General features: G+C 55.7%; 1 protein-coding gene and 1 pseudogene across 1 annotated transcript in view; both read right to left on the bottom strand.

The window, feature by feature from the left end:
- LOC141047234 (uncharacterized) overlaps nt 1-15,324 on the bottom strand; it is a 659,661-nt gene extending 644,337 nt beyond the window's left edge. Inside the window, exon 1 of the mRNA XM_073542208.1 lies at nt 15,303-15,324. The gene's annotated coding sequence lies outside the window, so the exon portion shown is untranslated. The remainder of the gene's footprint in view (nt 1-15,302) is intronic.
- Nucleotides 1-26,752, bottom strand: part of LOC141047225 (uncharacterized) — a 358,189-nt pseudogene that overhangs the window by 321,185 nt on the left and 10,252 nt on the right.

Genomic DNA, 26,752 nt, shown 5'->3' with positions numbered 1-26,752 from the left:
CGCAGACCCACACTCCACATAGAGAATAATGGAGCCTCCAGCACCGACCTCCACCCACAGAGCCGCACTCCACATAGAGAATAATGGAGCCTCCAGTACCTACCTCCACTCACAGAGCCGCACTCCACATAGAGAATAATGGAGCCTCCAGCACCGACCTCCACTCCACATAGAGAATAATGGAGCCTCCAGCACCGACCTCCACCCGCAGAGCCGCACTCCACATAGAGAATAATGGAGCCTTCAGCACCGACCTCCATCCGGAGAGCCGCACTCCACATAGAGAATAATGGAGCCTCCAGCACCGACCTCCACCCGCAGAGCCACACTCCACATAGAGAATAATGGAGCCTCCAGCACCGAACTCCACCCGCAGAGCCTCACTCCACATAGAGAATAATGGAGCCTCCGGCACCGACCTCCACCCGCACTCCACATACAGAATAATGGAGCCTCCGGCACCGACCTCCACCCGCACTCCACATAGAGAATAATGGAGCCTCCGGCACCTACCTCCGCCCGCAGAGCCACACTCCACACAGAGAATAATGGAGCCTCCAGCACCGACCTCCACCCGCAGAGCCGCACTCCACATAGAGAATAATGGAGCCTCCAGCACCGACCTCCACCCGCAAAGCCGCACTCCACATAGAGAATAATGGAGCCTCCGGCACCGACCTCCACCCGCAGAGCCGCACTCCACATAGAGAATAATGGAGCCTCCGACACCGACCTCCACCCGCAGAGCCGCACTCCACATAGAGAATAATGGAGCCTGCAGCACCGACCTCCACCCGCACTCCACATACAGAATAATGGAGCCTCCAGCACCGACCTCTACCCGCAGAGCCGCACTCCACATAGAGAATAATGGAGCCTCCAGCACCGACCTCTACCTGCAGAGCCGCACTCCACATAGAGAATAATGGAGCCTCCAGCACCGACCTCTCCCTGCAGAGCCGCACTCCACATAGAGAATAATGGAGCCTCCGGCACCGACCTCCACCCGCAGAGCCGCACTCCACATAGAGAATAATGGAGCCTGCAGCACCGACCTCCACCCGCACTCCACATAGAGAATAATGGAGCCTCCAGCACCAACCTCTACCCGCAGAGCCGCACTCTACATAGAGAATAATGGAGCCTCCAGCACCGACCTCTACCTGCAGAGCCGCACTCCACATAGAGAATAATGGAGCCTCCGGCACCGACCTCCACACGCAGAGCTGCACTCGAAAAAGAGAATAAAGGAGCCTCCAGCACCGACCTCCACCCGCAATCCACATAGAGAATAATGGAGCCTCCAGCACCGACCTCTACCCACAGAGCCGCACTTGACAAAGAGAATAAAGGAGCATCCAGCACCGATCTCCACCCGCACTCCACATAGAGAATAATGGAGCCTCCGGCACCTACCTCCACCAGCAGAGCCGCACTCGACAAAGAGAATAAAGGAGCCTCCATCACCTACCTCCACCCGCAGAGCCGCACTCCACATAGAGAATAATGGAGCCTCCTTCACCGACCTCCACCCGCACTCCACATAGAGAATAATGGAGCCTCCAGCACTGACCTCTACCCGTAGAGCCGCACTCCACATAGAGAATAATGGAGCCTCCGGCACCTACCTCCACCCGCAGAGCCGCACTCCACAAAGAGAATAAAGGAGCCTCCATCACCTACCTCCACCCGCAGAGCCGCACTCCACATAGAGAATAATGGAGCCTCCTTCACCGACCTCCACCCGCAATCCACATAGAGAATAATGGAGCCTCTAGCACCGACCTTTACCCGCAGAGCCGCACTCCACATAGAGAATAAAGGAGCCTCCGGCACCTACCTCCACCCGCAGAGCCGCACTCCACAAAGAGAATAAAGGAGCCTCCAGCACCTACCTCCACCCACAGAGCCGCACTCCACATAGAGAATAATGGAGCCTCCGGCACCGACCTCCACCCGCAGAGCTGCACTCGACAAAGAGAATAAAGGAGCCTCCAGCACCGACCTCCACCCGCACTCCACATAGAGAATAATGGAGCCTCCTGCACCGACCTCTACCCGCAGAGTCGCACTCCACATAGAGAATAATGGAGCCTCCGTCACCTACCTCCACCAGCAGAGCCACACTCCACATAGAGAATAAAGGAGCCTCCAGCACCGACCTCCACCCGCAGAGCCGCACTCCACATAGAGAATAATGGAGCCTCCGGCACCTACCTCCACCAGCAGAGCCACACTCCACATAGAGAATAATGGAGCCTTCAGCACCGACCTAAACCCGCAGAGCCGTTCTCCACATAGAGAATAATGGAGCCTCCGGCACCGACCTCCACCCGCAGAGCCACACTCCACATAGAGAATAATGGAGCCTTCAGCACCGACCTAAACCCGCAGAGCCGCTCTCCACATAGAGAATAATGGAGCCTCCGGCACCGACCTCCACCCGCAGAGCCGCACTCCACATAGAGAATAATGGAGACTCCAGCACCTACCTCCACTCGCAGAGCCGCACTCTACATAGAGAATAATGGAGCCTCCGGCACCGACTTCCACCCGCAGAGCCGCACTCCACATAGAGAATAATGGAGCCTCCGGCACCGACCTCCGCCCGCAGAGCCGCACTCCACAAAGAGAATAATGGAGCCTCCAGCACCGACCTCCACCCGCACTCCACATAGAGAATAATGGAGCCTCCAGCACCTACCTACACCCGCAGAGCCGCACTCCACATAGAGAATAATGGAGCCTCCGACACCGACTTCCACCCGCAGAGCCGCACTCCACATAGAGAATAATGGAGCCTCCAGCACCGCCCTCCACCCGCAGAGCCGCACTCCCCATAGAGAATAATGGAGCCTTCAGCACCGTCCTCCATCCGCAGAGCCGCACTCCACATAAAGAATAATGGAGCCTCCGGCACCGACTTCCACCCGCAGAGCCGCACTCCACATAGAATAATGGAGCCTCCAGCACCTACCTCCACCCGCAGAGCCACACTCCACATAGAGAATAATGGAGCCTCCAGCACCTACCTCCACTCGCAGAGCCGCACTCCACATAGAGAATAATGGAGCCTCCAGCACCTACCTCCACTCGCAGAGCCGCACTCTACATAGAGAATAATGGAGCCTCCGGCAACGACTTCCACCCGCAGAGTCGCACTCCACATAGAGAATAATGGAGCCTCCAGCACCGACCTCCACTCGCAGAGCCACACTCTACATAGAGAATAATGGAGCCTCCAGCACCTACCTCCACTCGCAGAGCCGCACTCCACATAGAGAATAATGGAGCCTCCAGCACCTACCTCCACTCGCAGAGCCGCACTCTACATAGAGAATAATGGAGCCTCCGGCACCGACTTCCACCCGCAGAGTCGCACTCCACATATAGAATAATGGAGCCTCCAGCACCGACCTCCACCCGCAAAGCCGCACTTCACATAGAGAATAATGGAGCCTCCAGCACCGACCTCCATCCGCAGAGCCGCACTCCACATAGAGAATAATGGAGCCTCCAGCACCGACCTCCACCCGCACTCCACATAATAATGGAGCCTCCAGCACTGTCCTCCATCCGCAGAGCCGCACTTTACATAGAGAATAATGGAGACTCCGGCACCGACCTCCACCCGCAGAGCCACACTCCACATAGAGAACAATGGAGCCTCCAGCACCGACCTCCACCCGCAGAGCCGCATTCCAAATAGAGAATAATGGAGCCTCCGGCACCTACCTCAACCCGCAGAGCCGCACTCCACAGAGAATAATGGAGCCTCCGGCACCGACCTCCACCCGCAGAGCCGTACTCCACATAGAGAATAATGGAGTCTCCGGCACCGACTTCCACCCGCAGAGCCACACTCCACATAGAATAATGGAGCCTCCAGCACCTACCTCCACCCGCAGAGCCACACTCCACATAGAGAATAATGGAGCCTCCAGCACCGACCTCCACCCGCAGAGCCACACTCCACATAGAGAATAATGGAGCCTCCAGCACCGACCTCCACCCGCAGAACCGCACTCCACATAGAGAATAATGGAGCCTCCACAACCGACCTCCACCCGCAGAGCCACACTCCACATAGAGAATAATGGAGCCTCCGGCACCTACCTCCACCCGCAGAGCTGCACTCCACATAGAGAATAATGGAGCCTCCAGCACCGACCTCCACCCGCAGAGCCGCACTCAACATAGAGAATAATGAAGCCTTCAGCACCGACCTAAACCCGCAGAGCCGCTCTCCACATAGAGAATAATGAAGCCTCCAGCACTGTCCTCCATCCGCAGAGCCGCACTCTACATAGAGAATAATGGAGCCTCCGGCACCGACCTCCACCCGCAGAGCCACACTCCACATAGAGAATAATGGAGCCTCCAGCACCGACCTCCAGAAGCAGAGCCGCACTCCAAATAGAGAATAATGGAGCCTCCGGCACCTACCTCCACCCGCAGAGCCGCACTCCACATAGAGAATAATGGAGCCTCCGGCACCGACCTCCACCCGCAGAGCCGTACTCCACATAGAGAATAATGGAGCCTCCAGCACCGACCTCCACTCGCAGAGCCACACTCCACATAGAGAATAATGGAGCCTTCAGCACCGACCTAAACCCGCAGAGCCGCTCTCCACATAGAGAATAATGGAGCCTCCGGCACCGACCTCCACCTGCAGAGCTGCACTCCACATAGAGAAAAATGGAGCCTCCAGCACCGACCTCTACCCGCAGAGCCGCACTCGACAAAGAGAATAAAGGAGCCTCCAGCACCGACCTCCACCCGCACTCCACATAGAGAATAATGGAGCCTCCGGCACCTACCTCCACCCGCAGAGCCGTACTCCACAAAGAGAATAAAGGAGCCTCCAGCACCTACCTCCACCCGCACTCCACATAGAGAATAATGGAGCCTCCGGCACCTACCTCCACCCGCAGAGCCGCACTCGACAAAGAGAATAAAGGAGCCTCCAGCACCAACCTCCACCCGCACTCCACATAGAGAATAATGGAGCCTCCAGCACCGACCTCTACCCGCAGAGCCGCACTCCACATAGAGAATAATGGAGCCTCCGGCACTACCTCCTCCCGCAGAGCCGCACTCCACATAGAGAATAATGGAGCCTCCTTCACCGACCTCCACCCGCAATCCACATAGAGAATAATGGAGCCTCCAGCACCGACCTTTACCCGCAGAGCCGCACTCCACATAGAGAATAATGGAGCCTCCGGCACCTACCTCCACCCGCAGAGCCGCACTCCACATAGAGAATAATGGAGCCTCCGGCACCGATCTCCACCCGCAGAGCTGCACTCGACAAAGAGAATAAAGGAGCCTCCAGCACCGACCTCCACCCGCACTCCACATAGAGAATAATGGAGCCTCCAGCACCGACCTCTACCCGCAGAGCCGCACTCCACATAGAGAATAATGGAGCCTCCGGCACCTACCTCCACCCGCAGAGCTGCACTCCACAAAGAGAATAAAGGAGCCTCCAGCACCGACCTCCACCCGCAGAGCCGCACTCCACATAGAGAATAATGGAGCCTCCGGCACCTACCTCCACCCGCAGAGCCAAACTCCACATAGAGAATAATGGAGCCTTCAGCACCGACATAAACCCGCAGAGCCGCTCTCCACATAGAGAATAATGGAGCCTCCGGCACCGACCTCCACCCGCAGAGCCGCACTCCACATAGAGAATAATGGAGCCTCCAGCACCTACCTCCACTCGCAGAGCCGCACTCTACATAGAGAATAATGGAGCCTCCGGCACCGACTTCCACCCGCAGAGCCGCCCTCCACATAGAGAATAATGGAGCCTCCGGCACCGACCTCCACCCGCAGAGCCGCACTCCACAAAGAGAATAATGGAGCCTCCAGCACCTACCTCCACCCGCAGAGCCGCACTCCACATAGAGAATAATGGAGCCTCCTTCACCGACCTCCACCCGCACTCCACATAGAGAATAATGGAGCCTCCAGCACTGACCTCTACCCGTAGAGCCGCACTCCACATAGAGAATAATGGAGCCTCCGGCACCTACCTCCACCCGCAGAGCCGCACTCCACAAAGAGAATAAAGGAGCCTCCATCACCTACCTCCACCCGCAGAGCCGCACTCCACATAGAGAATAATGGAGCCTCCTTCACCGACCTCCACCCGCAATCCACATAGAGAATAATGGAGCCTCTAGCACCGACCTTTACCCGCAGAGCCGCACTCCACATAGAGAATAAAGGAGCCTCCGGCACCTACCTCCACCCGCAGAGCCGCACTCCACAAAGAGAATAAAGGAGCCTCCAGCACCTACCTCCACCCACAGAGCCGCACTCCACATAGAGAATAATGGAGCCTCCGGCACCGACCTCCACCCGCAGAGCTGCACTCGACAAAGAGAATAAAGGAGCCTCCAGCACCGACCTCCACCCGCACTCCACATAGAGAATAATGGAGCCTCCTGCACCGACCTCTACCCGCAGAGTCGCACTCCACATAGAGAATAATGGAGCCTCCGTCACCTACCTCCACCAGCAGAGCCACACTCCACATAGAGAATAAAGGAGCCTCCAGCACCGACCTCCACCCGCAGAGCCGCACTCCACATAGAGAATAATGGAGCCTCCGGCACCTACCTCCACCAGCAGAGCCACACTCCACATAGAGAATAATGGAGCCTTCAGCACCGACCTAAACCCGCAGAGCCGTTCTCCACATAGAGAATAATGGAGCCTCCGGCACCGACCTCCACCCGCAGAGCCACACTCCACATAGAGAATAATGGAGCCTTCAGCACCGACCTAAACCCGCAGAGCCGCTCTCCACATAGAGAATAATGGAGCCTCCGGCACCGACCTCCACCCGCAGAGCCGCACTCCACATAGAGAATAATGGAGACTCCAGCACCTACCTCCACTCGCAGAGCCGCACTCTACATAGAGAATAATGGAGCCTCCGGCACCGACTTCCACCCGCAGAGCCGCACTCCACATAGAGAATAATGGAGCCTCCGGCACCGACCTCCGCCCGCAGAGCCGCACTCCACAAAGAGAATAATGGAGCCTCCAGCACCGACCTCCACCCGCACTCCACATAGAGAATAATGGAGCCTCCAGCACCTACCTACACCCGCAGAGCCGCACTCCACATAGAGAATAATGGAGCCTCCGACACCGACTTCCACCCGCAGAGCCGCACTCCACATAGAGAATAATGGAGCCTCCAGCACCGCCCTCCACCCGCAGAGCCGCACTCCCCATAGAGAATAATGGAGCCTTCAGCACCGTCCTCCATCCGCAGAGCCGCACTCCACATAAAGAATAATGGAGCCTCCGGCACCGACTTCCACCCGCAGAGCCGCACTCCACATAGAATAATGGAGCCTCCAGCACCTACCTCCACCCGCAGAGCCACACTCCACATAGAGAATAATGGAGCCTCCAGCACCTACCTCCACTCGCAGAGCCGCACTCCACATAGAGAATAATGGAGCCTCCAGCACCTACCTCCACTCGCAGAGCCGCACTCTACATAGAGAATAATGGAGCCTCCGGCAACGACTTCCACCCGCAGAGTCGCACTCCACATAGAGAATAATGGAGCCTCCAGCACCGACCTCCACTCGCAGAGCCACACTCTACATAGAGAATAATGGAGCCTCCAGCACCTACCTCCACTCGCAGAGCCGCACTCCACATAGAGAATAATGGAGCCTCCAGCACCTACCTCCACTCGCAGAGCCGCACTCTACATAGAGAATAATGGAGCCTCCGGCACCGACTTCCACCCGCAGAGTCGCACTCCACATATAGAATAATGGAGCCTCCAGCACCGACCTCCACCCGCAAAGCCGCACTTCACATAGAGAATAATGGAGCCTCCAGCACCGACCTCCATCCGCAGAGCCGCACTCCACATAGAGAATAATGGAGCCTCCAGCACCGACCTCCACCCGCACTCCACATAATAATGGAGCCTCCAGCACTGTCCTCCATCCGCAGAGCCGCACTTTACATAGAGAATAATGGAGACTCCGGCACCGACCTCCACCCGCAGAGCCACACTCCACATAGAGAACAATGGAGCCTCCAGCACCGACCTCCACCCGCAGAGCCGCATTCCAAATAGAGAATAATGGAGCCTCCGGCACCTACCTCAACCCGCAGAGCCGCACTCCACAGAGAATAATGGAGCCTCCGGCACCGACCTCCACCCGCAGAGCCGTACTCCACATAGAGAATAATGGAGTCTCCGGCACCGACTTCCACCCGCAGAGCCACACTCCACATAGAATAATGGAGCCTCCAGCACCTACCTCCACCCGCAGAGCCACACTCCACATAGAGAATAATGGAGCCTCCAGCACCGACCTCCACCCGCAGAGCCACACTCCACATAGAGAATAATGGAGCCTCCAGCACCGACCTCCACCCGCAGAACCGCACTCCACATAGAGAATAATGGAGCCTCCACAACCGACCTCCACCCGCAGAGCCACACTCCACATAGAGAATAATGGAGCCTCCGGCACCTACCTCCACCCGCAGAGCTGCACTCCACATAGAGAATAATGGAGCCTCCAGCACCGACCTCCACCCGCAGAGCCGCACTCAACATAGAGAATAATGAAGCCTTCAGCACCGACCTAAACCCGCAGAGCCGCTCTCCACATAGAGAATAATGAAGCCTCCAGCACTGTCCTCCATCCGCAGAGCCGCACTCTACATAGAGAATAATGGAGCCTCCGGCACCGACCTCCACCCGCAGAGCCACACTCCACATAGAGAATAATGGAGCCTCCAGCACCGACCTCCAGAAGCAGAGCCGCACTCCAAATAGAGAATAATGGAGCCTCCGGCACCTACCTCCACCCGCAGAGCCGCACTCCACATAGAGAATAATGGAGCCTCCGGCACCGACCTCCACCCGCAGAGCCGTACTCCACATAGAGAATAATGGAGCCTCCAGCACCGACCTCCACTCGCAGAGCCACACTCCACATAGAGAATAATGGAGCCTTCAGCACCGACCTAAACCCGCAGAGCCGCTCTCCACATAGAGAATAATGGAGCCTCCGGCACCGACCTCCACCTGCAGAGCTGCACTCCACATAGAGAAAAATGGAGCCTCCAGCACCGACCTCTACCCGCAGAGCCGCACTCGACAAAGAGAATAAAGGAGCCTCCAGCACCGACCTCCACCCGCACTCCACATAGAGAATAATGGAGCCTCCGGCACCTACCTCCACCCGCAGAGCCGTACTCCACAAAGAGAATAAAGGAGCCTCCAGCACCTACCTCCACCCGCACTCCACATAGAGAATAATGGAGCCTCCGGCACCTACCTCCACCCGCAGAGCCGCACTCGACAAAGAGAATAAAGGAGCCTCCAGCACCAACCTCCACCCGCACTCCACATAGAGAATAATGGAGCCTCCAGCACCGACCTCTACCCGCAGAGCCGCACTCCACATAGAGAATAATGGAGCCTCCGGCACTACCTCCTCCCGCAGAGCCGCACTCCACATAGAGAATAATGGAGCCTCCTTCACCGACCTCCACCCGCAATCCACATAGAGAATAATGGAGCCTCCAGCACCGACCTTTACCCGCAGAGCCGCACTCCACATAGAGAATAATGGAGCCTCCGGCACCTACCTCCACCCGCAGAGCCGCACTCCACATAGAGAATAATGGAGCCTCCGGCACCGATCTCCACCCGCAGAGCTGCACTCGACAAAGAGAATAAAGGAGCCTCCAGCACCGACCTCCACCCGCACTCCACATAGAGAATAATGGAGCCTCCAGCACCGACCTCTACCCGCAGAGCCGCACTCCACATAGAGAATAATGGAGCCTCCGGCACCTACCTCCACCCGCAGAGCTGCACTCCACAAAGAGAATAAAGGAGCCTCCAGCACCGACCTCCACCCGCAGAGCCGCACTCCACATAGAGAATAATGGAGCCTCCGGCACCTACCTCCACCCGCAGAGCCAAACTCCACATAGAGAATAATGGAGCCTTCAGCACCGACATAAACCCGCAGAGCCGCTCTCCACATAGAGAATAATGGAGCCTCCGGCACCGACCTCCACCCGCAGAGCCGCACTCCACATAGAGAATAATGGAGCCTCCAGCACCTACCTCCACTCGCAGAGCCGCACTCTACATAGAGAATAATGGAGCCTCCGGCACCGACTTCCACCCGCAGAGCCGCCCTCCACATAGAGAATAATGGAGCCTCCGGCACCGACCTCCACCCGCAGAGCCGCACTCCACAAAGAGAATAATGGAGCCTCCAGCACCGACCTCCACCCGCACTCCACATAGAGAATAATGGAGCCTCCAGCACCGACCTCTACCCGCAGAGCCGCACTCCACATAGAGAATAATGGAGCCTCCAGCACCGACCTCTACCTGCAGAGCCGCACTCCACATAGAGAATAATGGAGCCTCCAGCACCGACCTCTACCTGCAGAGCCGCACTCCACATAGAGAATAATGGAGCCTCAAGCACCGACCTCTACCCGCAGAGCCACACTCCACATAGAGAATAATGGAGCCTCCGGCACCGACCTCCACCCGCAGAGCCGCACTCCACATAGAGAATAATGGAGCCTCAAGCACCGACCTCTACCCGCAGAGCCGCACTCCACATAGAGAATAATGGAGCCTCCAGCACCGACCTCCACCCGCACTCCACATAGAGAATAATGGAGCCTCCAGCACCGACCTCTACCCGCAGAGCCGCACTCTATATAGAGAATAATGGAGCCTCCAGCACCGACCTCTACCTGCAGAGCCGCACTCCACATAGAGAATAATGGAGCCTCCGGCACCGACCTCCACCCGCAGAGCCGCACTCGACAAAGAGAATAAAGGAGCCTCCAGCACCGACCTCCACCCGCACTCCACATAGAGAATAATGGAGCCTCCAGCACCGACCTGTACCCGCAGAGCCGCACTCCACATAGAGAATAATGGAGCCTCCGGCACCTACCTCCACCCGCAGAGCCGCACTCCACAAAGAGAATAAAGGAGCCTCCAGCACCTACCTCCACCCGCAGAGCCACACTCCACATAGAGAATAATGGAGACTTCAGCACCGACCTAAACCCGCAGAGCCGCTCTCCACATAGAGAATAATGTAGCCTCTGGCACCGACCTCCACCCGCAGAGCCTCACTCCACATAGAGAATAATGGAGCCTCCAGCACCTACCTCCACTCGCAGAGCCGCACTCTACATAGAGAATAATGGAGCCTCCGGCACCGACTTTCACCCGCAGAGCCGCACTCCACATAGAGAATAATGGAGCCTCCGGCACCGACCTCCACCCGCAGAGTCGCACTCCACAAAGAGAATAATGGAGCCTCCAGCACCGACCTCCACCCGCAGAGCCGCACTCCACATAGAGAATAATGGAGCCTCCGACACCGACTTCCACCCGCAGAGCCGCATTCCACATAGAGAATAATGGAGCCTCCAGCACCGACCTCCACCCGCAGAGCCGCACTCCACATAGAGAATAATGGAGCCTTCAGCACCGTCCTCCATCCGCAGAGCCGCACTCCACATAGAGAATAATGGAGCCTCCATCACCGACCTCCACCCGCAGAGCCACACTCCACATAGAGAATAAAGGAGCCTCCGGCACCTACCTCCACCCGCAGAGCTGAACTCCACATAGAGAATAATGAAGCCTCCAGCACCGACCTCCACCCGCAGAGCCGCACTCAACATAGAGAATAATGGAGCCTTCAGCACCGACCTAAACCCGCAGAGCCGCTCTCCACATAGAGAATAATGGAGCCTCCAGCACCGACCTCCACCCGCAAAGCCGGACTCCACATAGAGAATGATGGAGCCTCCGGCACCGACCTCCACCCGCAGAGCCACACGCCACATAGAGAATAATGAAGCCTCCAGCACCGACCTCCACCCGCAGAGCCGCACTATACATAGAGAATAATGGAGCCTCCGGCACCGACCTCCACCCGCAGAGCCACACTCCACATAGAGAATAATGGAGCCTCCAGCACCGACCTCCACCCGCAGAGCCACACTCCAAATAGAGAATAATGGAGCCTCCGGCACCTACCTCCACCCGCAGAGCCGCACTCCACATAGAGAATAATGGAGCCTCCGGCACCGACCTCCTCCCGCAGAGCCGCTCTCCACATAGAGAATAATGGAGCCTCCAGCAGCGACCTCCACCCACAGAGCCGCACTCCACATAGACAATAATGGAGCCTCCGGCAGCGACCTCCACCCACAGAGCCGCACTCCACATAGAGAATAATGGAGCCTCCGGCACTGACCTCCACCTGCGGAGCCACACTCCACATAGAGAATAATGGAGCCTCCGGCACTGACCTCCACCTGCGGAGCCACACTCCACATAGAGAATAATGGAGCCTCCAGCACCTACCTCCACCCGCAGAGCCGCACTCCACATAGAGAATAATGTAGCCTCCGGCACTAACCTCCACCCGCAGAGCCACACTCCACATAGAGAATAATGGAGCCTCCGGCACTAACCTCCACCCGTAGAGCCACACTCCACATAGAGAATAATGGAGCCTCCAGCACCGACCTCCACCCACAGAGACGCACTCCACATAGAGAATAATGGAGCCTCCAGTACCTACCTCCACTCACAGAGCCGCATTCCACATAGAGAATAATGGAGCCTCCAGCACCGACCTCCACTCCACATAGAGAACAATGGAGCCTCCAGCACAGACCTCCACCCGCAGAGCCGCACTCCACATAGAGAATAATGGAGCCTTCAGCACCGACCTCCACCCGCAGAGCCGCACTCCACATAGAGAATAATGGAACCTCCAGCACCGACCTCCACCCGCAGAGCCACACTCAACATAGAGAATAATGGAGCCTCCGGCACCTACCTCCACCCGCAGAGCCGCACTCCACAAAGAGAATAAAGGAGCCTCCAGCACCGACCTCCACCCGCAGAGCCGCACTCCAAATAGAGAATAATGGAGCCTCCAGCACCGACCTCTACCCGCAGAGCAGCACTCCACATAGAAAATAATGGAGCCTCCGGCACCTACCTCCACCCGCAGAGCCGCACTCCACAAAGAGAATAAAGAAGCCTCCAGCACCGACCTCCACCCGCAGAGCCACACTCCACATAGAGAATAATGGAGCCTTCAGCACCGACCTAAACCCGCAGAGCCGCTCTCCACATAGAGAATAATGGAGCCTCCGGCACCGACCTCCACCCGCAGAGCCGCACTCCACATAGAGAATAATGGAGCCTCCAGCACCTACCTCCACTCGCAGAGCCGCACTGTACATAGAGAATAATGGAGCCTCCGGCACCGACTTCCACCCGCTGAGCCGCACTCCACATAGAGAATAATGGAGCCTCCGGCACCGACCTCCACCCGCATAGCCGCACTCCACAAAGAGAAAATTGGAGCCTTCAGCACCGTCCTCCATCCGCAGAGCCGCACTCCACATAGAGAATAATGGAGCCTCCAGCACCGACCTCTACCCGCAGAGCCGCACTCCACATAGAGAATAATGGAGCCTCCGGCACCTACCTCCACCCGCAGAGCCGCACTCCACAAAGAGAATAAAGGAGCCTCCAGCACCGACCTCCACCCGCAGAGCCGCACTCCAAATAGAGAATAATGGAGCCTCCAGCACCGACCTCTACCCGCAGAGCAGCACTCCACATAGAAAATAATGGAGCCTCCGGCACCTACCTCCACCCGCAGAGCCGCACTCCACAAAGAGAATAAAGAAGCCTCCAGCACCGACCTCCACCCGCAGAGCCACACTCCACATAGAGAATAATGGAGCCTTCAGCACCGACCTAAACCCGCAGAGCCGCTCTCCACATAGAGAATAATGGAGCCTCCGGCACCGACCTCCACCCGCAGAGCCGCACTCCACATAGAGAATAATGGAGCCTCCAGCACCTACCTCCACTCGCAGAGCCGCACTGTACATAGAGAATAATGGAGCCTCCGGCACCGACTTCCACCCGCTGAGCCGCACTCCACATAGAGAATAATGGAGCCTCCGGCACCGACCTCCACCCGCATAGCCGCACTCCACAAAGAGAATAATGGAGCCTCCAGCACCGACCTCCACCCGCACTCCACATAGAGAATAATGGAGCCTCCAGCACCTACCTACACCCGCAGAGCCGCACTCCACATAGAGAATAATGGAGCCTCCAGCACCGACCTCCACCCGCAGAGCCGCATTCCACATAGAGAATAATGGAGCCTCCAGCACCGACCTCCACCCGCAGAGCCGCACTCCACATAGAGAATAATGGTGCCTTCAGCACCGTCCTCCATCCGCAGAGCCGCACTCCACATAGAGAATAATGGAGCCTCCGGCACCGACTTCCACCCGCAGAGCCGCACTCCACATAGAGAATAATGGAGCCTCCAGCACCGACCACCAGCAGAGCCGCACTCCACATAGAATAATGGAGCCTCCAGCACCGACCATCCGCAGAGCCGCACTCCACATAGAGAATAATGGAGCCTCCAGCACCGACCATCCGCAGAGCCGCACTCCACATAGAGAACAATGGAGCCTCCAGCACCTACCTCCACTCGCAGAGCCGCACTCCACATAGAGAATAATGGAGCCTCCAGCACCTACCTCCACTCGCAGAGCTGCACTCTACATAGAGAATAATGGAGCCTCCAGCACCGACCTCCACCCGCAAAGCCGCACTCCACATAGAGAATAATGGAGCCTCCAGCACCGACCTCCACCCGCAGAGCCGCACTCCACAAAGAGAATAAAGGAGCCTCCAGCACCGACCTCCACCCGCACTCCACATAATAATGGAGCCTCCAGCACCTACCTCCACCCGCAGAGCCGCACTCCACATAGAGAATAATGGAGCCTCCGACACCGACCTCCACCCGCAGAGCCGCACTCCACATAGAGAATAATTGAGCCTCCAGCACCGAACTCCACCCGCAGAGCCGCACTCCACATAGAGAATAATGGAGCCTCCGGCACCGACCTCCACCCGCAGAGCCGCACTCCACATAGAGAATAATGAAGACTCCAGCACCGACCTCCACCCGCAGAGCCGCACTCTACATAGAGAATAATGAAGCCTCCAGCACTGTTCTCCATCCGCAGAGCCGCACTCTACATAGAGAATAATGGAGCCTCCGGCACCGACCTCCACCCTCAGAACCACACTCCACATAGAGAATAATGGAGCCTCCAGCACCGACCTCCACCCGCAGAGCCGCACTCCAAATAGAGAATAATGGAGCCTCCGGCACCTTCCTCCACCCGCAGAGCCGCACTCCACATAGAGAATAATGGAGCCTCCGGCACCGACCTCCACCCGCAGAGCCGTACTCCACATAGAGAATAATGGAGCCTCCAGCACCGACCTCCACCCGCAGAGCTGCACTCCACATAGAGAATAATGGAGCCTCCAGCACCGACCTCCACCCACAGAGCCGCACTCCACATAGAGAATAATGGAGCCTCCGGCACTGACCTCCACCTGCGGAGCCACACTCCACATAGAGAATAATGGAGCCTCCAGCACCTACCTCTACCCGCAGAGCCACAATCCACATAGAGAATAATGGAGCCCCCGGCACTAACCTCCACCCGCAGAGCCACACTCCACATAGAGAATAATGGAGCCTCCAGCACCGACCTCCACCCACAGAGCCGCACTCCACATAGTGAATAATGGAGCCTCCAGTACCTACCTCCACTCCACATAGAGAATAATGGAGCCTCCAGCACCGACCTCCACCCGCAGAGCAGCACTCCACATAGAGAATAATGGAGCCTCCAGCACCGACCTCCACCCGCAGAGCCACACTCCACAAAGAGAATAATGGAGCCTCCAGCACCGACCTCCACCCGCAGAGCCACACTCCACATAGAGAATAATGGAGCCTCCAGCACCGACCTCCACCCGCAGAGCCGCACTCCACATAGAGAATAATGGAGCCTCCGGCACCTACCTCCACCCGCAGAGCTGCACTCCACATAGAGAATAATGGAGCCTCCAGCACCGACCTCCACCCGCAGAGCCGCACTCCACATAGAGAATAATGGAGCCTCCAGCACCGACCTCCACCCGCAAAGCTGCACTCCACATAGAGAATAATGGAGCCTCCGGCACCGACCTCCACCCGCAGAGCCGCACTCCACATAGAGAATAATGGAGCCTCCGGCACCGACCTCCACCCGCAGAGCCGCACTCCACATAGAGAATAATGGAGCCTGCAGCACCGACCTCCACCCGCACTCCACATATAGAATAATGGAGCCTCCAGCACCGACCTCTACCTGCAGAGCCGCACTCCACATAGAGAATAATAGAGCCTCCAGCACCGACCTCCACCCGCAGAGCCGCACTCCACATAGAGAATAATGGAGCCTCAGGCACCGACCTCCATCCGCAGAGCCGCACTCCACATAGAGAATAATGGAGCCTGCAGCACCGACCTCCACCCGCACTCCACATAGAGAATAATGGAGCCTCCAGCACCGACCTCTTCCCGCAGAGCCGCACTCTACATAGAGAATAATGGAGCCTCCAGCACCGACCTCTACCTGCAGAGCCGCACTCCACATAGAGAATAATGGAGCCTCCGGCACCGACCTCCACCCGCAGAGCCGCACTCGACAAAGAGAATAAAGGAGCCTCTATCACCGACCTCCACCCGCAATCCACATAGAGAATAATGGAGCCTCCAGCACCGACCTCTACCCGCAGAGCCGCACTCGACAAAGAGAATAAAGGAGCCTCCAGCACCGACCTCCACCCGCACTCCACATAGAGAGTAATGGAGCCTCCGGCACCTACCTCCACCCGCAGAGCTGCACTCCACAAAGAGAATAAAGGAGCCTCCAGCACCTACCTCCACCCGCACTCCACATAGAGAATAATGGAGCCTCCGGCACCTACCTCCACCCGCAGAGCCGCACTCGACAAAGAGAATAAAGGAGCCTCCAGCACCGACCTCCACCCGCACTCCACATAGAGAATAATGGAGCCTCCAGCACCGACCTCTACCCGCAGAGCCGCACTCCACATAGAGAATAATGGAGCCTCCGGCACCTACCTCCACCCGCAGAGCCGCACTCCACAAAGAGAATAAAGGAGCCTCCATCACCTACCTCCACCCGCAGAGCCGCACTCCACATAGAGAATAATGGAGCCTCCTTCACAGACCTCCACCCGCAATCCACATAGAGAATAATGGAGCCTCCAGCACCGACCTTTACCCGCAGAGCCGCACTCCACATAGAGAATAATGGAGCGTCCGGCACCTACCTCCACCCGCAGAGCCGCACTCGACAAAGAGAATAAAGGAGCCTCCAGCACCGACCTCCACCCGCACTCCACATAGAGAATAATGGTGCCTCCAGCACCGACTTCTACCCGCAGAGCCGCACTCCACATAGAGAATAATGGAGCCTCCGGCACCTACCTCCACCCGCAGAGCCGCACTCCACAAAGAGAATAAAGGAGCCTCCAGCACCGACCTCCACCCGCAGAGCCGCACTCCACATAGAGAATAATGGAGCCTCCGGCACCGACCTCCACCCGCAGAGCCACACTCCACATAGAGAATAATGGAGCCTTCAGCACCGACCTAAACCCGCAGAGCCGCTCTCCACATAGAGAATAATGGAGCCTCCAGCACCTACCTCCACTCGCAGAGCCGCACTCTACATAGAGAATAATGGAGCCTCCGGCACCGACTTCCACCCGCAGAGCCACACTCCACATAGAGAATAATGGAGCCTCCGGCACCGACCTCCACCCACAGAGCCGCACTCCACAAAGAGAATAATGGAGCCTCCAGCACCGACCTCCACCCGCACTCCACATAGAGAATAATGGAGCCTCCAGCACCTACTTACACCCGCAGAGCCGCACTCCACATAGAGAATAATGGAGCCTCCGACACCGACTTCCACCCGCAGAGCCGCACTCCACATAGAGAATAATGGAGCCTCCAGCACCGCCCTCCACCCGCAGAGCCGCACTCCCCATAGAGAATAATGGAGCCTTCAGCACCGTCCTCCATCCGCAGAGCCGCACTCCACATAGAGAATAATGGAGCCTCCGGCACCGACTTCCACCCGCAGAGCCGCACTCCACATAGAGAATAATGGAGCCTCCTGCACCGACCACCAGCAGATCCGCACTCCACATAGAATAATGGAGCCTCCAGCATCTACCTCCACCCGCAGAGCCACACTCCACATAGAGAATAATGGAGCCTCCAGCACCTACCTCCACTCGCAGAGCCGCACTCTACATAGAGAATAATGGAGCCTCCAGCACCTACCTCCACTCGCAGAGCCGCACTCTACATAGAGACTAATGGAGCCTCCGGCACCGACTTCCACCCGCAGCGTCGCACTCCACATAGAGAATAATGGAGCCTCCAGCACCGACCTCCACTCGCAGAGCCGCACTCTATATAGAGAATAATGGAGCCTCCAGCACCTACCTCCATTCGCAGAGCCGCACTCCACATAGAGAATAATGGAGCCTCCAGCACCTACCTCCACTCGCAGAGCCGCACTCTACATAGAGAATAATGGAGCCTCCGGCACCGACTTCCACCCGCAGAGTCGCACTCCACATAGAGAATAATGGAGCCTCCAGCACCGACCTCCACCCGCAAAGCCGCACTCCACATAGAGAATAATGGAGCCTCCAGCACCGACCTCCACCCGCAGAGCCGCACTCCACATAGAGAATAATGGAGCCTCCAGCACCGACCTCCACCCGCACTCCACATAGTAATGGAGCCTCCAGCACCTACCTCCACCCGCAGAGCCGCACTCCACATAGAGAATAATGGAGCCTCCAGCACCGACCTCCACCCGCAGAGCCGCATTCCACAAAGAGAATAAAGGAGCCTCCAGCACCGACCTCCACCCGCACTCCACATAATAATGGAGCCTCCAGCACCTACCTCCACCCGCAGAGCCGCACTCCACATAGAGAATAATGGATCCTCCGACACCGACCTCCACCCGCAGAGCCGCACTCCACATAGAGAATAATGAAGCCTCCAGCACCGACCTCCACCCGCAGAGCCGCACTCTACATAGAGAATAATGGAGCCTCCAGCACTGACCTCCACCCACAGAGCCCCACTCCACATAGAGAATAATGGAGCCTCCGGCACGACCTAAACCCGCAGAGCCGTTCTCCACATAGAGAATAATGGAGCCTCCGGCACCGACCTCCACCCGCAGAGCTGCACTCGACAAAGAGAATAAAGGAGCCTCCAGCACCGACCTCCACCCGCACTCCACATAGAGAATAATGGAGCCTCCAGCACCGACCTCTACCCGCAGAGCCGCACTCCACATAGAGAATAATGGAGCCTCCGGCACCTACCTCCACCCGCAGAGCCGCACTCCAAATAGAGAATAATGGAGCCTCCGGCACCTATCTCCACCCGCAGAGCCGCACTCCACATAGAGAATAATGGAGCCTCCGGCACCGACCTCCACCCGCAGAGCCGTACTCCACATAGAGAATAATGGAGCCTCCAGCACCGACCTCCACCCGCAGAGCCACACTCCACATAGAGAATAATGGAGCCTCCAGCACTGACCTACACCCACAGAGCCCCACTCCACATAGAGAATGGAGCCTCCAGCACCGACCTGAACCCGCAGAGCCGCTCTCCACATAGAGAATAATGGAGCCTCCGGCACCGACCTCCACCCGCAGAGCTGCACTCGACAAAGAGAATAAAGGAGCCTCCAGCACCGACCTCCACCCGCACTCCACATAGAGAATAATGGAGCCTCCAGCACCGACCTCTACCCGCAGAGCCGCACTCCACATAGAGAATAATGGAGCCTCCGGCACCTACCTCCACCCGCAGAGCCGCACTCCACAAAGAGAATAAAGGAGCCTCCAGCACCGACCTCCACCCGCAGAGCCGCACTCCACATAGAGAATAATGGAGCCTCCGGCACCTACCTCCACCCGCAGAGCCACACTCCACATAGAGAATAATGGAGCCTTCAGCACCGACCTAAACCCGCAGAGCCGCTCTCCACATAGAGAATAATGGAGCCTCCGGCACCGACCTCCACCCGCAGAGCCGCACTCCACATAGAGAATAATGGAGCCTCCAGCACCTACCTCCACTCGCAGAGCCGCACTCTACATAGAGAATAATGGAGCCTCCGGCACCGACTTCCACCCGCAGAGCCGCACTCCACATAGAAAATAATGGAGCCTCCGGCACCGACCTCCACCCGCACTCCTCATAGAGAATAATGGAGCCTCCAGCACCTACCTACACCCGCAGAGCCGCACTCCACATAGAGAATAATGGAGCCTCCAGCACCTACCTACACCCGCAGAGCCGCACTCCACATAGAGAATAATGGAGCCTCCGACACCGACTTCCACCCGCAGAGCTGCACTCCACATAGAGAATAATGGAGCCTCCAGCACCGACCTTCACCCGCAGAGCTGCACTCCACATAGAGAATAATGGAGCCTCCAGCACCGACCTTCACCCACAGAGCCGCACTCCACATAGAGAATAATGGAGCCTCCCGCACTGACCTCCACCTGCGGAGCCACACTCCACATAGAGAATAATGGAGCCTCCAGCACCTACCTCCACCCGCAGAGCCGCACTCCACATAGAGAATAATGGAGCCTCCAGCACCGACCTCCACCCACAGAGCCGCACTCCACATAGAGAATAATGGAGCCTCCAGCACCGACCTCCACTCCACATAGAGAATAATGGAGCCTCCAGCACCGACCTCCACTCCACATAGAGAATAATGGAGCCTCCAGCACCGACCTCCACCCGCAGAGCCGCACTCCACATAGAGAATAATGGAGCCTTCAGCACCTACCTCCACCCGCAGAGCCGCACTCCACATAGAGAATAATGGAGCCTCCAGCACCGACCTCCACCCGCAGAGCCACACTCCACATAGAGAATAATGGAGCCTCCAGCACCGACCTCCACCCGCAGAGCCGCACTCCACATAGAGAATAATGGAGCCTCCAGCACCGACCTCCACCCGCAGAGCCGCACTCCACATAGAGAATAATGGAGCCTCCGGCACCTACCTCCACCCGCAGAGCTGCACTCCACATAGAGAATAATGGAGCCTCCAGCACCTACCTCCACCCGCAGAGCCGCACTCCACATAGAGAATAATGGAGCCTCCAGCACCGACCTCCACCCGCAGAGCCGCACTCCACATAGAGAATAATGGCGCCTCCAGCACCGACCTCCACCCGCAGAGCCACATGTGTACGAGGCGTACGGAGCGGAGCCGCGTGTTTACGAGGCGTACGGAGCGGAGCCGTGTGTGTATGAGGTGTACGGAGCGGAGCCGTGTGTGTACGAGGTGTACGGAGCGGAGCCGTGTGTGTACGAGGTGTACGGAGCGGAGCCCTGTGTGTACGAGGGGTACGGAGCGGAGCCCTGTGTGTACGAGGGGTACGGAGCGGAGCCCTGTGTGTACGAGGGGTACGGAGCGGAGCCCTGTGTGTACGAGGGGTACGGAGCGGAGCCCTGTGTGTATGAGGTGTACGGAGCGGAGCCGTGTGTGTATGAGGTGTTCGGAACAGAGTCTTGTGTACGAGGTGTACAGAGCGGAGCCGTGTGTGTACAGAGCGGAGCCGTGTGTGTACGAGGTGTGCGGAGCAGCTGTGTACAAGGCATGTTGATCGGAGCCGCATGTGTGCAGAGAGGAGCCGCGCGTGTACGACATATACCAAGTGAAGCCACGCATGTAAGGAGTGGAGCCGCACGTGTACGGAGCATAGCCATGTGTGTACGAGTCGTGCAGAGCAGAGCCATGCGTGTGTGTGGTGTACAATGTGTGGGATGATGGCGGTACTGTGGAAACATTATACAGTATGTAGGGATATGGCGGTATTATGAGGTCATCGGTGTATGTTACCATGTATGCTATGGGGGGTTTCTATACTATACGCTGTATGTGTGGGGGATGGGGGATATTACACTGTACTGTTATGTCAAGAGACGATTGGTCCTTATCACATAGGATGACACAAAACTAATATGGAAATCAAAAGTGCCTCATCTGGAAGGTATTATCCCACAAAGACCAGGTGACCACAGTGACAACTTACAGAGAATATTTGCACATAAAGAACATAACAAACACTGATGATGATAAAATAAGGAGTTTCTAGAGTGAGACATAAGGACATTGTATCCAGCGCATGTGAGTAACGACGTCCCACACAACAATAGTGTCTCCCTACTTACAGAACACAGTGCTATAAATGGAGACGGTAAGACTAGGTGCAAATACAGATGACAGGGAAGGGCCCAAACACGCTGCCTAATCAGCAATAAGAACATTACAGTGCATAGTGCTTATGTATACAACTCTCTATTAACTCCAGTGAGATCATGGAATCCTGCAGTAAGGAGAACAGAAGAGCGGATTAACTTGCATAAAAAGTGTAACACAACACGCTGCCAACGATCTGTAGCCGTCATGGGAAGCCTAGGTAACTTTAGGCTGAAACCCCGGGGGCCCCTGCGGTGTCCCTCAGACTAGAGGAAACCTTGTCTGTCCCTCAACCCAGGGTTTACACTGAAGGTGTGCCTGCCTGGGCCTCCACCCTGTCCTTGACTCCTGTCCAGCCCTAAGCTGAACCCACCACCCTCCACCCAGTGAGGAGACCAAACACCAGACCCCACAAATAAGTATGGACAGGGATAACGGAAATGCACCACACCGCGTACACACAGGGGAATACAGTAATGTGCAAGGGCAACCAAATAATACAACACAGGGAGGCAAAATGGCAACAATGGAATATACTACACCAGCAACCGTATGCTCCTTAGACCACCACTCCAGACCGGTATAGCTTAGCACAAGGCAAGAGCTATAGTCGGCGACGCCCATAGTCAAACAGGGCAATTTAAAGACAGAGGGCGTGGCTAAGCCCTCAGCCAGAATGACAACCTGGTTAACCCAATCCAAGCCGGATCAGAAGACCAACCAGCGCCGCTGAGAACCATGTGGTAGGATGGGGTATTACCGCTGTCTGCCGGACACCCTGGTGCGAACAGTGTCCGACACGACAGTACCCCGCCTTCTACGAGGGACCCCAGGAACCTCACATTGTCGAGGACCCAGCTTGTCCGGATGGCGGCGATGAAACACTGTAATCAGTCGGTCCGCATGTATGTCCGAGGCCGACACCCAAGTCCTCTCCTCAGGACCATAGCCACGCCAGTGGACCAGGTACTGTAGAGTGCGACGCACTACCCGAGAGTCAACCACCTTGGACACCTCAAACTCCAACGTGCCATCCACCAAGACGGGAGGTGGTGGCATGGGAGAAACATCAACAGCACCCACGACTTTCTTAAGTAACGCCTTGTGAAACACATTATGTATCTTGTATACTGCAGGTAACTCTAAACGAAATGCCACAGGGTTGATAATTGCGGAGATCCTAAATGGACCAATGAACCTGGGCCCCAACTTAAGCGATGGTATTTTGAGTTTGATGTTCCTTGTAGACAACCACACCCAATCACCCACACACAGGTCCGGACCAGGCACACGTCTACCGTCAGCCACACGTTTATACCTAGAACCTACATTCAGCAAGTGCTGCTTTACTCTCCTCCAATTGTGCTCCCAACTGGTCCTCCTCAGGGACGCCCGCAGAGCTCCCTTGGCGCAAGGTACAGAATTGGGGATGTTGACCATAAACACAAAAGAAAGGATATTCCCCAGACGATTCCTGATAATGATTGTTTATCGCGAATTCAGCCAGAGGAAGAAACGCCGACCACTCTTCCTGATTGTCAGACACAAAACAGCGTAAGTATTGTTCCAGGTTTTGGTTCATACACTCAGTCTGCCCATTCGACTGAGAATGGAAAGCCGATGAATGAGACAATTTAATCCCTAGGCGTGAACAAAAAGCTCTCCAAAATTTTGCCACAAATTGTGTACCTCTATCAGATACAATGTCAGACGGGACACCATGAAGTCTGACCACCTCGCGAATAAATACCTAAGCAAGGGTCTTCGCATTGGGCAAAGATGGCAAAGCAACGAAATGCGACATTTTAGAGAACCGATCAACTATTACCAGAATGACTGTGTTCCCAGCCGAGGAGGGTAAATCCGTAATGAAATCCATGGAAATCTCAGTCCATGGCTTACTGGGCACAAGGAGAGGATGCAATGTGCCAGCAGTACGGGAGCGTGGTGTCTTGGCCCGTGCGCACATGGTACAGGCTGACACATATGAGGCCACGTCCTGCCGGATTTTGGGCCACCAAAAACGACGTGATACAAGTTCCAGAGTGCCCTTAACTCCTGGGTGACCCGCCAGGACAGTATCGTGATGTTCCCCTAACACCTTTAAGCGTAGGTGTAGTGGCACAAACAATTTACTAGGAGGAAGATCCGGCGGTACCTCCTCCTGAGCATCAGCAATCTCTGCCTCAACCTCTGTCGTGAGAGCCGAGACCACAACTCCCTTTTGGAGGATAGGCACCAGATCCTCACGTGGCTCTCCACCCGGAAAACATCTGGACAAGGCGTCCGCCTTAGTATTCTTAGAACCTGGTCGGTATGTCACAAAAAAATTGAACCGGGTGAAGAATAACGCCCAGCGAGCCTGTCTGGGGGACAGGCGTTTAGCAGACTCTAAATAAAGCAGATTCTTATGGTCTGTTATAACAGTAATCTGATGGACAGCCCCCTCCAAGAAGTGTCGCCATTCCTCAAATGCCAACTTGATGGCCAACAATTCCCTGTTACCAATATCGTAATTACGCTCGGCCGGCGACAGTTTCTTGGAGAAGTAGGCACACGGATGCAATTCGCCCAAGGATGGACCCTGAGACAGTACCGCCCCACTCCAACCTCAGATGCATCCACCTCCATGGTAAATGGTAGGGAGACATCAGGCTGAACCAGGATGGGGGCTGAAGCAAAACTGTTTTTGAGGAATTCAAACGCGCGCACAGCAGCCTCAGACCAGTCAGAAAAATTGGTACCTTTTTTAGTCATGTTGGTGAGCGGCTTAGCAATCATAGAAAAATTCTTAATAAATTTCCTATAATAGAATCATAGAATCATAGAATCATAGAATCATAGAATCGTAGAGTTGGAAGGGACCTCCTGGGCCATCTGGTCCAACCCCCTGCTCAAAGCAGGATTCGCTAAATCATCCCAGTCAGATGTCTGTCCAGCCTCTGTTTGAAGACTTCCATTGAAGGAGAACTCACCACTTCTCGTGGCAGCCTGTTCCACTCATTGATCACTCTAACTGTCAAAAAGTTTTTTCTAATATCTAATCTGTGTCTCTTCCCATTCAGTTTCATCCCATTGCTTCTAGTCTTTCCTTGTGCAAATGAGAATAAAGTTGATCCTTCTACAATGTGACATCCCTTTAGATATTTGTAGACAGCTATTAAGTCTCCTCTCAGTCTTCTCTTTTGCAAACTAAACATTCCCAAATCCTGCAACCTTTCCTCATAAGACAGGGTTTGCAGACCGGTCACCATTCTGGTCGCTCTTTTCTGAACTTGCTCCAGTTTGTTGATGTCTTTTTTAAAATGTGGTGCCCAAAACTGGACACAATATTCCAGATGAGGCCTGACCAAAGAGGAGTAGAGGGAAATAATGACTTCACGTGTTCTAGACTGTATGCTTCTGTTAATACATCCTAGAATTGCATTTGCCTTTTTTGCTGCTGCATCACACTGTTGACTCATATTCAGTCTGTGATCTATTAGTATACCCAAGTCTTTTTCACATGTGCTGTCACTTAGCCCTATTCCTCCCATTCTATATATGCTTTTTTCATTTTTATTGCCCAGATGTAGTACTTTGCATTTCTCCCTGTTAAAAACCATTCTGTTAGTTGCTGCCCACTTCTCCAGTTTATTTAAATCTTTTTGAATCCTCTCTCTCTCTTCTCTAGTATTAGCTATCCCTCCTAGCTTTGTGTCATCAGCAAATTTAATCAGTTTACCCTCAATTCCTTCATCTAAATCGTTGATAAAGATGTTGAACAATACAGGGCCCAGGACAGAGCCCTGTGGTACCCCACTTGAGACATTCTTCCAACTGGATGTGCAGCCATTTACGACCACTCTTTGGGTCCGATCACTAAGCCAGTTATGAATCCACCTACTAGTTGGAAAAGCCCAGGAATCGCTGAAGCGCCTTGAGATTATCAGGCCGATCCCACTGCAGCACCGCTTGCACCTTAGCGGTGTCCATTTTAAACCCTGAGGCGGAAATTACATAACCCAAAAAAGGTAATTCTTGGACGACAAATACACATTTCTCAAGCTTGGCATAGAGCTTGTTTTCCCTGAGCAACTGCAACACCTGCCTAACATGCTCTATGTGTGCATCACGGTCGCGTGAGTAAATAAGAATGTCATCAAGGTATATAATAACAAATTTCCCCAAGAGATGAGAAAAGACATCATTTATGAAATGTTGAAATACTGCTGGCGCGCCCGTCAACCCAAATGGCATCACCAAATTCTCAAAATGACCCTCAGGGGAATTAAATGCCGTCTTCCATTCATCCCCTTGACGGACTCTTATGAGATTGTACGCCCCCCTGAGGTCAAGCTTGGAAAACCATTTGGCACCAGACACCTGGTTGAACAAATCGGGTATCAGTGACATCGGGTAGGGGTCACGAACCGTAATCTGGTTG

The sequence above is a fragment of the Dendrobates tinctorius genome, unplaced genomic scaffold (assembly GCF_039654945.1).
Source record: "Dendrobates tinctorius isolate UK_male_01 unplaced genomic scaffold, ASM3965494v1 ptg000126l, whole genome shotgun sequence".
Taxonomy (NCBI): domain Eukaryota; kingdom Metazoa; phylum Chordata; class Amphibia; order Anura; family Dendrobatidae; genus Dendrobates; species Dendrobates tinctorius.
Note: the sequence above shows the minus strand (reverse complement) of the source record. Positions and strands in the feature narration are given on the sequence as shown.